The sequence below is a fragment of the Dromiciops gliroides genome, chromosome 2 (assembly GCF_019393635.1).
Source record: "Dromiciops gliroides isolate mDroGli1 chromosome 2, mDroGli1.pri, whole genome shotgun sequence".
Lineage (NCBI taxonomy): Eukaryota > Metazoa > Chordata > Mammalia > Microbiotheria > Microbiotheriidae > Dromiciops > Dromiciops gliroides.
Window position 1 is genome coordinate 477,454,710 of NC_057862.1, and position 12,504 is coordinate 477,467,213.

The 12,504-nt window shown below is 38.8% G+C and overlaps 1 long non-coding RNA gene across 1 annotated transcript; it reads right to left on the reverse strand.

The window, feature by feature from the left end:
• Positions 1 to 5,689: 5,689 nt before the first annotated feature.
• LOC122742491 lies at positions 5,690 to 10,713 on the reverse strand. Its single transcript, XR_006354922.1, has 2 exons — positions 10,654 to 10,713; positions 5,690 to 5,882 (listed from the first exon to the last, which is right to left on the reverse strand). It is a non-coding gene; the product is annotated as an uncharacterized LOC122742491 (long non-coding RNA).
• Between the last annotated feature and the right edge of the window lie 1,791 nt (positions 10,714 to 12,504).

Consider the following 12,504-nt stretch of genomic DNA (forward strand, 5'->3'; position numbering starts at 1 on the left):
ATCTTCCAGTATCATCATCTTATCCACTCCAAGCAATTATTCTCTCCCCCTTTGAGCTTCCTTTTTTTCCCCCAACTTGAATAAAGAATCACTTTTTGTTCTTTAAACAAGAATTACTTTGAAGTTGTATTGGTTAAAACGAAGGCAGCATAATGCATTGGTTTTATGGCAAAATTCTATAATCATGTCATGTGACCAGTATGACTATAGTGATATACTGATACTGGCTCTCAGAATCTGGGTTCAAATTCTACCTTTGATGCTTACTACTTATATGACTTTAGGCAAATTACTTAACATCTCTGGATCTCAGTTTTCTCATTTGTAAATGAAGGAATTGAACTAGATGGCATCTGAGGTCCCTTTAGGCTCTAGATTTATGAAATAATGATTAAGTGCTGAATGACACAGGATTTAAAATCAGAAATGACCTTAGATTTCCTCTAGTGTAACCCCCTAATTCAGGGATGTTAAATTATCCCTGGTGCTGCATATTGAAAGCATTTTTCCAGTCAAGGGTCCGAGAGAGATGACTTTGGGGTGAAGGCTCTCCTATTATTGGTAGGTCTATAAAAAAGTGTTCCTAGAGAAGGGGATAAAGGTCTCTCAAAGGCAAATAAGGAAAATGACCAGATAGGTGTTATGGGGTTAGGATTAAAGTTTAAACTGGCCAGCTAAACTGAAGGACAAATGCACCTTGAAAAACAAAAGAGATAAGCTCATTAGATGTGGCTTCTGCCTGAGTGGCACCAAGGGGACAGATAACTCCAGAAGTCAGGACCACCTCCCCTCATTCCAGCTCCCCCTACCCCAACTTTCCACAGTCAGATGATCATCCGATTTGTCCCTCCACCATCTGTCCTCTATAAAAGCTTTTGCCTTTCTCCTGTTTGAGGGGATAGGTATCTCAGAGAGGGTCTCCAAACCATCAACCCATTAGAGAAGTCCAGGATTCTCCTGACTCAATTTCCCCAATATGACCCATGCATTGGAAACTATTTCAACTGCCTGATTTTAAGCTTGGTCCAATGCAATTATATATATATATATATATATATATATATATATACTTCTGCCTGCATTTGACATGGCATTAAGGAGAGCATTATTCCCAGAGAGCTATTTAATCCAGTAATTCAAGTCCTTTCTATATTTTAAACAATATAATATCTTATAAAACTGGATTCAACTCTTTCCCCACCCTAAATAAAGAAAAGGGGTAATGGAATTTTTTTTTAAATACAATCCAACATGAGAAATCTATGTAATACAAAAAGATGGTATAGAGCTAAGCTAAAATTGAGAGAATGAACTAAAATGTATTATTCTAGAGCTAACTAGTTCCCAAGGGAACTTGGGTTCCTTAACTAAGGAAAACCATGTGATCCTTAGGAAGGAATGAAGCTCATAGCTCAGGAAATAGTAGAGTTGCTATTAAGACACAATCTCTGGGAGAAAGGCAAGGACTTACAGAGAAGTCTCAATTCTTAGGAGAGCCCTCCAGGTGAAAGTTCTCTCAAACTCTTCTCTCAGAGGTACAGTGAGTAGATGTCTCTAACAGACAAGTGTCCTGGAAACAGGGACATTGAGACAAGCAATTCACCCAACAGTAAGGTCTCCGATGAGGACACCTCAGAAAAAAAAGCAAGTCTCCTTCAGTGAAGGGACAGAAAGGGTCACCCATAGGGTTCAACAAAAAATGAGGCCACAGAGAGGAGAAGATAAAGTGGGGGGAGGGAAGGATGTCACAAAATTATTGGAGGGGGGGAGTTCGAACGTGCCCTACCTCTTTCAATTTGGCCACGATAAGGGAGGGAGACCACAACACACTTTTAAGATTAATCTGCATTATTAATATATTCTCCATAATTTTTTTAAGTCTGGATAATCAACAAAACAATAAGTCAAGCCCCAATTTATAGCATTTGACTGTTTCCAAGGTGTAAATGCTCACACTGAAAATTTACCAACTGTTTCTCCCAAACAAGTATGATTTGATTCCAACATACCACTGCCCCTTTGCCTCCTCATCAAAATTACTTCTTTTTTTTCTTTCCTCTAACACTGAAACCAGGGTATGGTTAAGCAAGGAAAAACAGAGAAAGGAAAATGTAGAGTATCGAAAAAATTGTATTTAATACTATTAGCAGGTAATTTCAAAGTCACCCAAAACAAATCCACAGGCTATTGCTTCTCAGCCAGTCCCAGTCCAACAAATAAAGGGGCACACAGTTACCTGGGCACAGGCAACTGACTGCAAAACCAAGTGGCCCATAACCCAACCAACCGTACCCCCCCCAAGCCAAACACAGCTGAGATCACGTTTATATCCTTAAGGAGAGAACGGAATAAAGGAGACATTGGTAAACTTAGAGTTCACAGCTGGATAATGCCCTGGTTTTCTTTGTTTTTCCTTTTACTGGGTTTATAGCTTTTCTCCAGTACTTCTTAGTCAGGCAACAATGTACAAATCACTTCCTTTCTGGGAGCCTCAGTTTTCTCAACTGTGAAATGGAAATAGCAACACTGGCATGACCAGTCTCACACCACTGTTGTGAAGAAAGCAAGTTGTAAACCTGAAAGCACCATGGAAATGTAGGTTATTGCTATCCTAAAGGTCTAAGAAATCCCCTAGGACAGAATCTCAGTGTCTCAGGGATCTACCATGATGTCATAGTAAAAACCTTAAAAGTTCTTAAGTAAAGAAATAAGGGTAAATCACTATGCAGAAGTTGTAAGGACTGAAATTCTAGGAAACCGATACTTTTCCCAAGTGTGACACAAAGGGGAAAGCTTGCCATATCTTCTATCTTAACAGCATGGTTGAATGAAAAGAGAACAAGATTTTGAAAGCTCTGCACTCACAAGTTATGTGACCAGGGACGAGTCTCATTTTCTGAGCATATTTTCTGTGTCTTCAAAATAGGGATGATAATGTCTATGGCAACCCCCTTCTGGGGCTATTGTGTAATAAACAAAGCCCTTTATAAACCTTACATATGTTATTATTGTTAAGTATTATTATTATTATTATTATTACTCTCCCCCTTTTGGAGGAGAGCTAAAGGCATGGATATTCATTGTGCCATCATAGATAAATCACTGTTAATCAATCAACTTATCCATAAGAATTTATTAAGGACCTATTGTGTCAGGTACTGTGCTAGGTGCTGGTAATACAAAGATAAAAACAAAACATTCTCTTTCCTCAAGGATCTTGTATTCTCTGGAGAAGGGGAAAAGATTCCTCGTCTGTAGAATGAGAGGGTTGAGATAAATGATATCTAAGGTTCCTCCTAATTCTAACATTTGGTGATTTTATTTTTGATCAAGGCTACCAGGTCATTAGGATAGATTAAGCTTTATTATGATAAGGATTGGCCCCAACAATAGAGTTCTGCCTGAATAAGTAGTCATGTGTCCCCTAAAGAAAAACCAGCAGATAGCACTTCAGAATTCTGGTCCATCATCCAGAATTGGACTCTCCTCCCTTGCTCTTGATTAGTTCAAGGGAATTGTCAATATTCTGATGAAACTTTTACATATGAACTTTGAAGAGGTGAGGAGAGGGAAGCATGGTAAAAGCAACAGGAAGAAGGGGAGAGAAATGGTAATCCATGAAAAAAAATATATATATAGGGGAATTGGTCAACAGGTCCCAATCCTTGGACTATACATAGTATGCTCTGCCTGCTGGCAATTTAAGTGGATGCTCAGTGACCCTGTGTCCAGATAATTCATAATTAAGGAGCCCTGCCCTGATTTAGGGCAAATATAGTTATCCTTTGACTATTTCCTAATAACTTACCTTGTAATGATAGAAAGACTTTTAATTCAATATCTGCTAAGCCAGAAAGTAATATACATACAAGGCACAAACAGACCAAAAGTAGTGTCTCCTTGGTAGCTTTCTAGTAAGAAGGAAGAAGTAGTTAAGCCTCTGGATAGGAGCCTACCTATGATGCATGCAGCCACAAATACATGGCACTATTGCTTCTTCTGTCTCTGTTATGTTTCTTCTTTCCTGATCTTAGGAAAAGATTAGAATGGAGATTAGCAATATAGTGAACCATATTTGAAAGGTTAGAAGAGAGTCCCCTTCAATAACTGGGGCTGTTAGCTGCAGTAGCAAAGACCAGTGAGCATCCAGCCCTGAAGAGCAACTAGTTGCTGAAACATAGCCTACATGGTTCTTTCAACCTTTTGAAGTTTACAGGGTCATAATCTGGATTCCTGGGGGCAGCTAGGTGGTGCAGTGGATAAGTATGACATATTGAATTTCTGGATTTAATAGAGAGGGTTGAGGAGAGAGGGAGGAAGAAAATTTGGAACATAGAATTAGCTCAAAGACCTTAAACTCATCAGAGTTGGCTCATGGAGGGAATAACATTCACACCCACTTGGGAGGAGTAATCTATTTAACCCTACAGGAAAGTATGAGGGGAAGAGGATAAGGAAGGAAGGGTGAAAAAAAAGGGGGAGTGCAGAGTAGGGGAGGGGACAGTCAGAAGTAAAACACTTTTGAGGAGGAATAGTTTAAAAGAAGATAGAAAATAGAGTAAATATCATGGGAAGGGAATAGGATGGAGGGAAATAGTTATGATGATTGAATGTAATGGCAAAACATATGGTACCTACTTTGCTGGGCTAATATGAAGAAAATTCTTTGTCAAGTTTAAGGTACTTTATTTAGGTTATGATGAACAGGATATTATCAGAAAAACCTGGAAATACCTACATGAACTGAAGCAGAGTGAAATGTACTGTATACAAAAATAACAGCAATAGTGTAAGATGATCTGCTAGGAAGCATGTGGTTATTTTCAGCAAGGCAATGGTCCAATATAACCCTGAAGGACTTATGAAAATGGCAACCCATCTACAGAGAAAGAAGTGATAGTATCTGAAAATAGATGGAAACACATTTTTTTCTTTTCTTTTTTTTTTTTTTTTTTGGTGAGGCAATTAGGGTTGGGTGCCTTGCCCAGGGTCACACGGCTGGTGGGTGTTGGGTGCCTGGGGCCGGATTTGGGCTCCGGTGCTCCTGGTTCCAGGGCTGGTGCTCTGTCCACTGCACCACCTGGCTGCCCCTGGAAACACATTTTTTAAAAAAAAAATTTTTTCTCTTTGACAATTCCTCAGTCTGAAATTTTGGGAGTTTTTTGACTGTTTTCTCTCACAATCTAGCTAATGTGGGAATGTTTTCCATGACTACTCATGTATAACTTATTTTAAAATGCTTGAGTTCTAGTGGGTGGGGGTGAGAAGGGAGGAGGAAGAGAAGTTGGAACACAATTTTTTTTAATTGATGTTAAAATTTGTTTTTACATATATTTTGGAAAATAAAATTCTATTCAATAAAAAAAATTAAAGAGTGAAAAAAAAGAATGGAGGTGACAAGGGAGAATCAGAAAAAAATGGAATTAATAACCTGGTGTTCAATAAATTGGAAAACATATATTACTTAGAAAAAACTCTCAGTTTAATTAAAACTGCTAGAAAAACTGTAAAGCACAATGCAGAAATCAGATGTTAACCAAAATCTTATGTTGGATTCCACATTATGTTTTAAATGGTTATATGAAATTACTATTAAAGATCAAAATATTTTTAAGAACTAGATGAGAGGCAGACTGTAGATTAGAGATGTATCCTTAACCAAACAAAGCATAGAGGTAATTACAAAAGATAAAATACATAACTTTGATTTTATTAAACTGAAACTTTCTACACAAACAAATTTATAAACCTAGAACAATGACCAAATGCAGGGGTGAGGGGTTGGTAGGAATCATTGCAATCTTCAAATATCCAAAACCTCTTCTTCACTCTTTATTAGCTGCTATCATTAGTCACAAAGAGGTAGTGATCCTTGGATTTTCCTTTATGTCAACAAAGAGAAATATATTCATTAGTAAGAACAATAATGATATACAATTGAAGATCAAATAATTAATAAGGAAACAACTGCCCGAGATGCTAAGAAGGAATCAGAGCAGCTCCTTCTTCTGAACTTAACCCTCCCAAGGGAGAAGAAATCATCCACCAACTTAAACAAGGCAAGAACTTAGCTAATTCTTCTTTTACAGACAAGTGAGAGAGAAAGCAAAGTCCACTTCAGCTGTTCTACAGTGGCAATACCATAAGTTCTGGAGGGAGGGAAGGTTAGCAGAGAAAAAGGTTGCTCCTAAGTTTTTGACTTCCATCATATGCACCTGGAGCTTATCAGATCACAGAGGAAGGGTCACAAAAACCAGTACCCACTCAAACTTTGTTGTGCTTCCTTCCATGAGGTATGAGGAACCTGAATGGCTATTCATTCCAATTACTTGCTGCTGCTGCTGCTGCTGCTGCTGCTGCTGCTGCGTCATATCCAACTCTTAGTGACCCAATTGGGTTTTTCTTGGCAAAGATACTGGAGTGGTTTGCCATTTCCTTCTCCTGATCACTTTAGAGATGAGGATCTGAGGCAAACAGGATTATGTGTCTTGCCCAGGGTCATGTTTAGTCATTTTTCAGTATTGTTGAACTCCTTGTGACTACATCTGGGTTTTCTTGGCAAAGATACTGCAGTGGCTTGCCATTTGCTTCTACAGCTCATTTTACAAATGAGGAAACTAAGGCAAATAGGGTTAAGTGACTTGTCCAGGGTGACACAGCTAATAAGTGTCTAAGACCAGATTTGAACTCAGGAAAATGAGTCTTCCTGACTTCAGGCCCAGTGCTTTATCCACTGTGTTACCTATCTGCTCCTCCAATTTCTCAAAAAAAAAAAAAAAAACCACAGTCCCAAAAATCCAAGCTCCAAAAATATAACCAGCAGGTAAACTCTGGCATAGCATTTACTTGAGTCTCTCATCCCCACAGCTGTACCATTCAGCCATGTGCCCAGGAAACCAGGGTTATGTTTCTCTCCAAGGCTAGAAACTTTATAATCCCTTGCACAAGTCAGGTAGGTTATAATTCAAATCTATATAGCACAAGCATCAAAATCAACACTGAAACATTAAAATAACAAGGGTGATTATGCCAACATCCTTGGTAATTGTCCCACAGTTCTGTTGAAAGCAAATGTAAATTAACAAGAGCTGTAATAGACATACACAATACAAAGTCTCACTTGACAAAGTACTTCAGTTCCCAAATGTTTAAATTACATGGAGGTACTTGAAAGTCCTAAGAGTACCAATTACTCAGTATTTATTAAGGGTATAGTATGTTCCAAGCAGTGTAGTAGGTGCTGGGTATACAAACACAAACAAAATTAAACTCTCTTTCCAATGAGTTTATATTCTAATATACAAGTATATATAAAAGTATATGTGGCAGAGATATAAAGTTAATAAATGCAAATATATTAAAGGTTGTTTGGAAGAGAGGGTACTAGTAACTGGGGAGATCAGGAAGAGTTTCATGTGTAAGAGGTTCCCTGAAATGCATCTTAAAGGAGGCAGAAGTAAAGAGGGAGTGAATTCTAGGCATAAGAGATGGAGAAGGGAGCTAGTGTGTTGTGTGTGAGAAATGGAGAGAATGTTAATTTGGCTGGAATTCAGAATGCAGAATGGGGAGTAATTATGTCTAAGGCTGAAAAGATAGTTGGGGTCAGACTGTATATGGCTTTAAAAGCTAAACAGATGAGTTTCTATTTTATCCTACAGGTAATATGGAATCACATGGTCAGATAAGCACTTAAGGAAAATAACTGACAAAAATGTGTATGATGAAATACAGTGCTGAAAGACTTGAGGCTATTTGGGAAGCTGTAATCTAGGCAAGAGGTGATAAGGGCCCAAACCAAAGTGGTATTTGGTGAGTGGGAGAAAGGTATAAGATGCAAGAAAGGTTGTGAAGGTAGAAAAGGCAAGATTTGGTAACTGATTCTATATGGGAAGAGAGTAAAGATTTTGGGAAATTGTTGAGCTTAAAAACCTGAGACGCTGGAAGGATGTTGCCTTAAATAGAAAAAGGGGAGTTTGAAGGTGTTAAGGGCTAAAATTCTAGCTAAACTGTCTAAAATATCTAATGAGTGGTCGCCAATAAATTATAAGCTTTAGCAAGAGTTAGACTTTTAAGCATTTATTAAGGAGAATAAGAGTTTGGTAAAGAGAGAAGAAAAGGCCTAGATTCCTATCTATTAAAGGGAGAGCACATTTCTAGCTCCCCTCTCCACCAGCGTCCTCAGGAAAGAGAGCGAGACCGAGTGCCAGTCTCTTCCTTCCTCCTCCCACTAGTCCGCGTCACTTCCTGACACCAAAGAAAAGACTCCTGGTCTTGCCCTCAAAGACCTTCACTTCATGGGCAGAACTCTTCTACAGTAAGTCTCCAGCAGGTGGCGTCATTCCAATCGTTACAAAGGAGAGGAGGACATGGGAGAAAGATAATGAGTTCAGTATTGCACATGTTGATTTCTCTTTGGGGCATCCAGTTTGAAATGTCCAATAGGCAACTAGAAATGCAGAAATGAAGTTCAGGGAAAAGACCAGAGCTGAATATATAGATCTCAGAACCACCTGCACAAAGATCATAGTTAGACCCATGCAAATTGATAAGATTGCCAACAGAGAAAGAATAGAGGTGAAAGAGAAGAAAACCCAAAATAGAACCTTGGGTAACACTCAGAGTTAGGGGGCATGATGTAGAAGATGAGCAAGCAAAGGAAAGGATCAGTCAGTGTAAGGATCAGTCAGACAGGTAAGAAGTAAACCAAGAGAATATAATGTAATAAAAACCCAGAGTATAGAAAATGTCCAGAAAGAAAGTGTAGTCAACAATGTCAAATACAAATAGAGGTCAAGAAGGATTAGAAATGATAAAAGAGCATCAGATTTCACAATTAAGAGGTCATTGGTAGCTTTGGAAAGAGGTGTTTCAGTTGAAAGGTTGGAAGAAGATGGTAAAAGATTGACAAGTGAAAGAAAAGGAACTAGAGGTATTAAGTGTAAACTACTTTTTCAAGGAGTTTGGTTGAGGAAGGGGAGAAAGAGATAGGAAGATAGTTTGAGGGGATGAAAGGGTCAAGCGAAAGTTTGGAGTTTTTTAGGGATACGGGATATTTGGACATGTTTGAAGGCAGCAGGGTAGTACCCAGTTATCAGAAAGAGATTGAAGATTCTAGAGAGAAATCACCGAGGATGAAATCTGATGACAAAGATGAGAGAGGACATAACCAAGAACACACTGGGGTGGAGGAGGAGATGGTTGACAAGAAAAAGGCCCCCTCTGTTTTCAAGACTGAAGGAAAGTGGAAGAAAGTGGGTGATTAGGTCAAAGAGTTTTGAGATAAAGAAAATGGAGAAAAAAAGAGAAAATGACATCAAATAGCTTTGTTTTTTTTTTCCATAAAAGAAACAAGTTCCTTTTCTGAGAAAGGGGTAAGAGAACAGTGTGGGAGACTTGAAGAGTGAAAAGAAGGTTTAGAACACTTTCTGTTATACATGAAAAGAGAAATCAATTAGGGAAGTATAGAAGAATAAACTGAGAATTCAGTTTAGGTTGGATAGTGTGTGTGTGTGTGTGTGTGTGTGTGTGTGTGTGTGTGTGTGTGTGTGTGTGTGTGTGTGTGTAATGTACTAATGTACCTAGTTATCATGGTTACAAGAAGCTCAACTTTGTTCAATAGCTTGTGAGTAGGAGAGAAAAAGGAGGATATCAAGAGTAATCTAAGGCTGAAATTTGGCAAGAAAAGAATGGCAATAGGGAAAGAGGACAAGAGATTCAAAAGCTGAGAACAGTGTAGAGTTGAAATTGCTAACTATTGGGTTGAGGTTGGAAAGGGAAGAAAGCTAAGTCAGAATAGGGTAATAGCCTGAGAAAGTATTAAGGGAAATAAAACCTCCCAACCAAATGCAGAAAATTAGATGTATTAAATACATCCTTTGTTAACCACATTGAAATAAAATTATATTTAATAAAAGACACTTGAGGAAAGGATTAAAAATTAAAGAGACTAAATAGTTTAATCCTAAAGAATTGGTTTGTAAAAGAACAAATCATAGAAATAATAGATAATTTCATTAAAGAAAATGACAAAAAATGAGTTAACATACCAATGATTTGGAATGCAGACAAATCAGTCTGTGTCAAATCTTATACACAAATATGCCATTTCTATGTTGAAGAATTCTGAAATTCCTTATCTGACCATAATCTATTGATTTTCCACCTTTCCACCTGCCTTGCCTTAACACACCCTATTCTTAATCCACACCATGACTTCTACTACTTCAATCCTTCAATTCTCTCCTAGGCCACCACTCTTGCACTAGATACTCTCTCTTTTCCCCACACTGACCTCTGGGTAGATGAATTCAAGCCTATACTGTGCTCTTTTATTGGGTCCCTGACACCCTAGCCATATTACCAATTGCCCTCTGCCAAGGTTTAGCCTTGGATCACTCTCACCATCTATCACCTTCTCTCCTACACATGTTGAAGGTAGGGGGGGAAAAAAATCACACAACCATTCTGATTGGATCCACTACAAATTTACATTACTCAGCCTCAACTGGGCCCTGACTGCTTCCGGGCAATCCTACTCTACATCCCTCATCAATGCACTCTCCCACTCTCCACAGTGGATCTTCTAAACCTTTTCATCCCTCCTCAAACCTCCCGTTATTCCACCTCACCCAACCTTTCAGCTGAGAACCTTACCTCATATTTTACAGGAAAAAAATGAAGACATTCACTATGAGCTCTCTCTTCTTCCTTGAGTGGCATGGTGAATAGGGTTCCAAGTCTGGAGTCAAGAAAACCTGAGTTCAAATCCAGTCTCAGATACTTATAAGCTGTGTGACCTTGGGCAAATCACTTAATCTCTGTCTCTCTCTGTTTCTTCATCTGTAAAACAAATATAATAATAATAATATCTTTATCCCAGGGTTGTCGTGAGGATCAATTGAGGTAATATTGGTAAAGCACTCATCACAGTACCTGGTACATTAAAATGGTAGCTATTATTATGTTCCTCAGATACATTCTACCACTCTCTCTTCCTTCACCCCTGTCTCACATGATGAAGTAGCTATTCTCCTTCAAGTATTCCCATTCCATCCTGTCTACTCAAACAAATTTTATGCTGTCATCCCCAATTTATAATTTATCTTTAATATCTCCCTGTCTATTGGCACCTTCCCTACTATCTATAAACATGCCAATGTCTCCCCCTTCCTCAAAAAACTCTCACTTGATCCTTCCATCCCTGCTAATTATAATCCTATGTCTCATGTGCCCTTTGTGGCTAAAGTCCTCAAGGAAGACTTTCTACAATAGGTGCTTCCATCCTCTCCTCTCTTCTTAATCCCTTACAATACAGTTGCTGTCCTCACGCTTCCACCAAGACTGCTCTCTCCAAAGTTACCAATGATCTCAGTTGCCAAATCCAATTGCCTTTTCCCAGTCCTCATTCTTCTTAACCTCTCTGTTGGTTGGCACTGTTTGTCACTCTCTCTTCCTTGAAACTCTCTTCTCTCTAGGTTTTCAGGACACCATTCTCTCCTGGTTCTCCCCCTATCTGACTGCTTCTTCTCTGTTTCCTTTCATGTATCTTCATCTAGGTAATGTGCTCTAACCATAAGTGTCCCACAGAGTTCTAGGCCCTTTTCTCTTCTCCTTCTGTACTACTCATTTGGTGACCTTATATTACCATCTCTGTGCTAATGATTATCAGCTTTACCTATTCTGCCTTAGTCCCTCTACTCACCTACAATCTCACATCTCCAACTGCCTTTCAAACATCTTGAACTGAATATCCAGTAGATATCTTAAATTCAACATGTCCAAAAGCAAACTCATTCTCTGCCCCCCCCCGCCCTGCAAATTGTATGGCCCTTCTACTTTCCCTATTGTTTGGTTGTTGTCCTTCATGCTCAAAGAGAACCAAAATGACATCACCATATTGGGATAAACATAGTGTCTGACTGTGGTTGATCACACCAATATGAGCTTCAAAGGCACACAGGTCAGGCACAAATAGTTCATATAAACTTTTGGAACAGAGATGTCTCCAAATTTGCACATCTCATGTTTCTTTTGAGCCACTGCAATTCTGTTTTGCTCATGGAACACAGTGCCTTCTTTGATGTGGACACTATATGCCAAGCAGTCCTGTGCTAGGGTCTCTCACGTCTCACAATCTACTCCAAAGTTCTTCAGAGAGATCTTTAGAGTGTTCTTGTATTGATTCTTCTGACCTCCATTTGAGCACTTGCCTTGGTCAAGTTCTCCACAAAATAGTCTTTTACACGAACATATGTTTGGCATTTTAACAATGTGGGCAGCCTATTGGAGTTTTGCTCTCTGCAGTAGAGTTTGAGTGATTGTCAGTTAGCTTAAAAGAGAACAACCTCTGTGTCAGGTATCTTATTCTGCCAGGTGACCTTCAGAATCTTCCTAAGACAATTCAAATGGAAGTGATTCCCTTTCCTGGCATGGTGCTGGTATATGGTCCAGATTTCACAGGCATACAACAATGAGGTCAACACAATGACTCCATATAACTTAAGT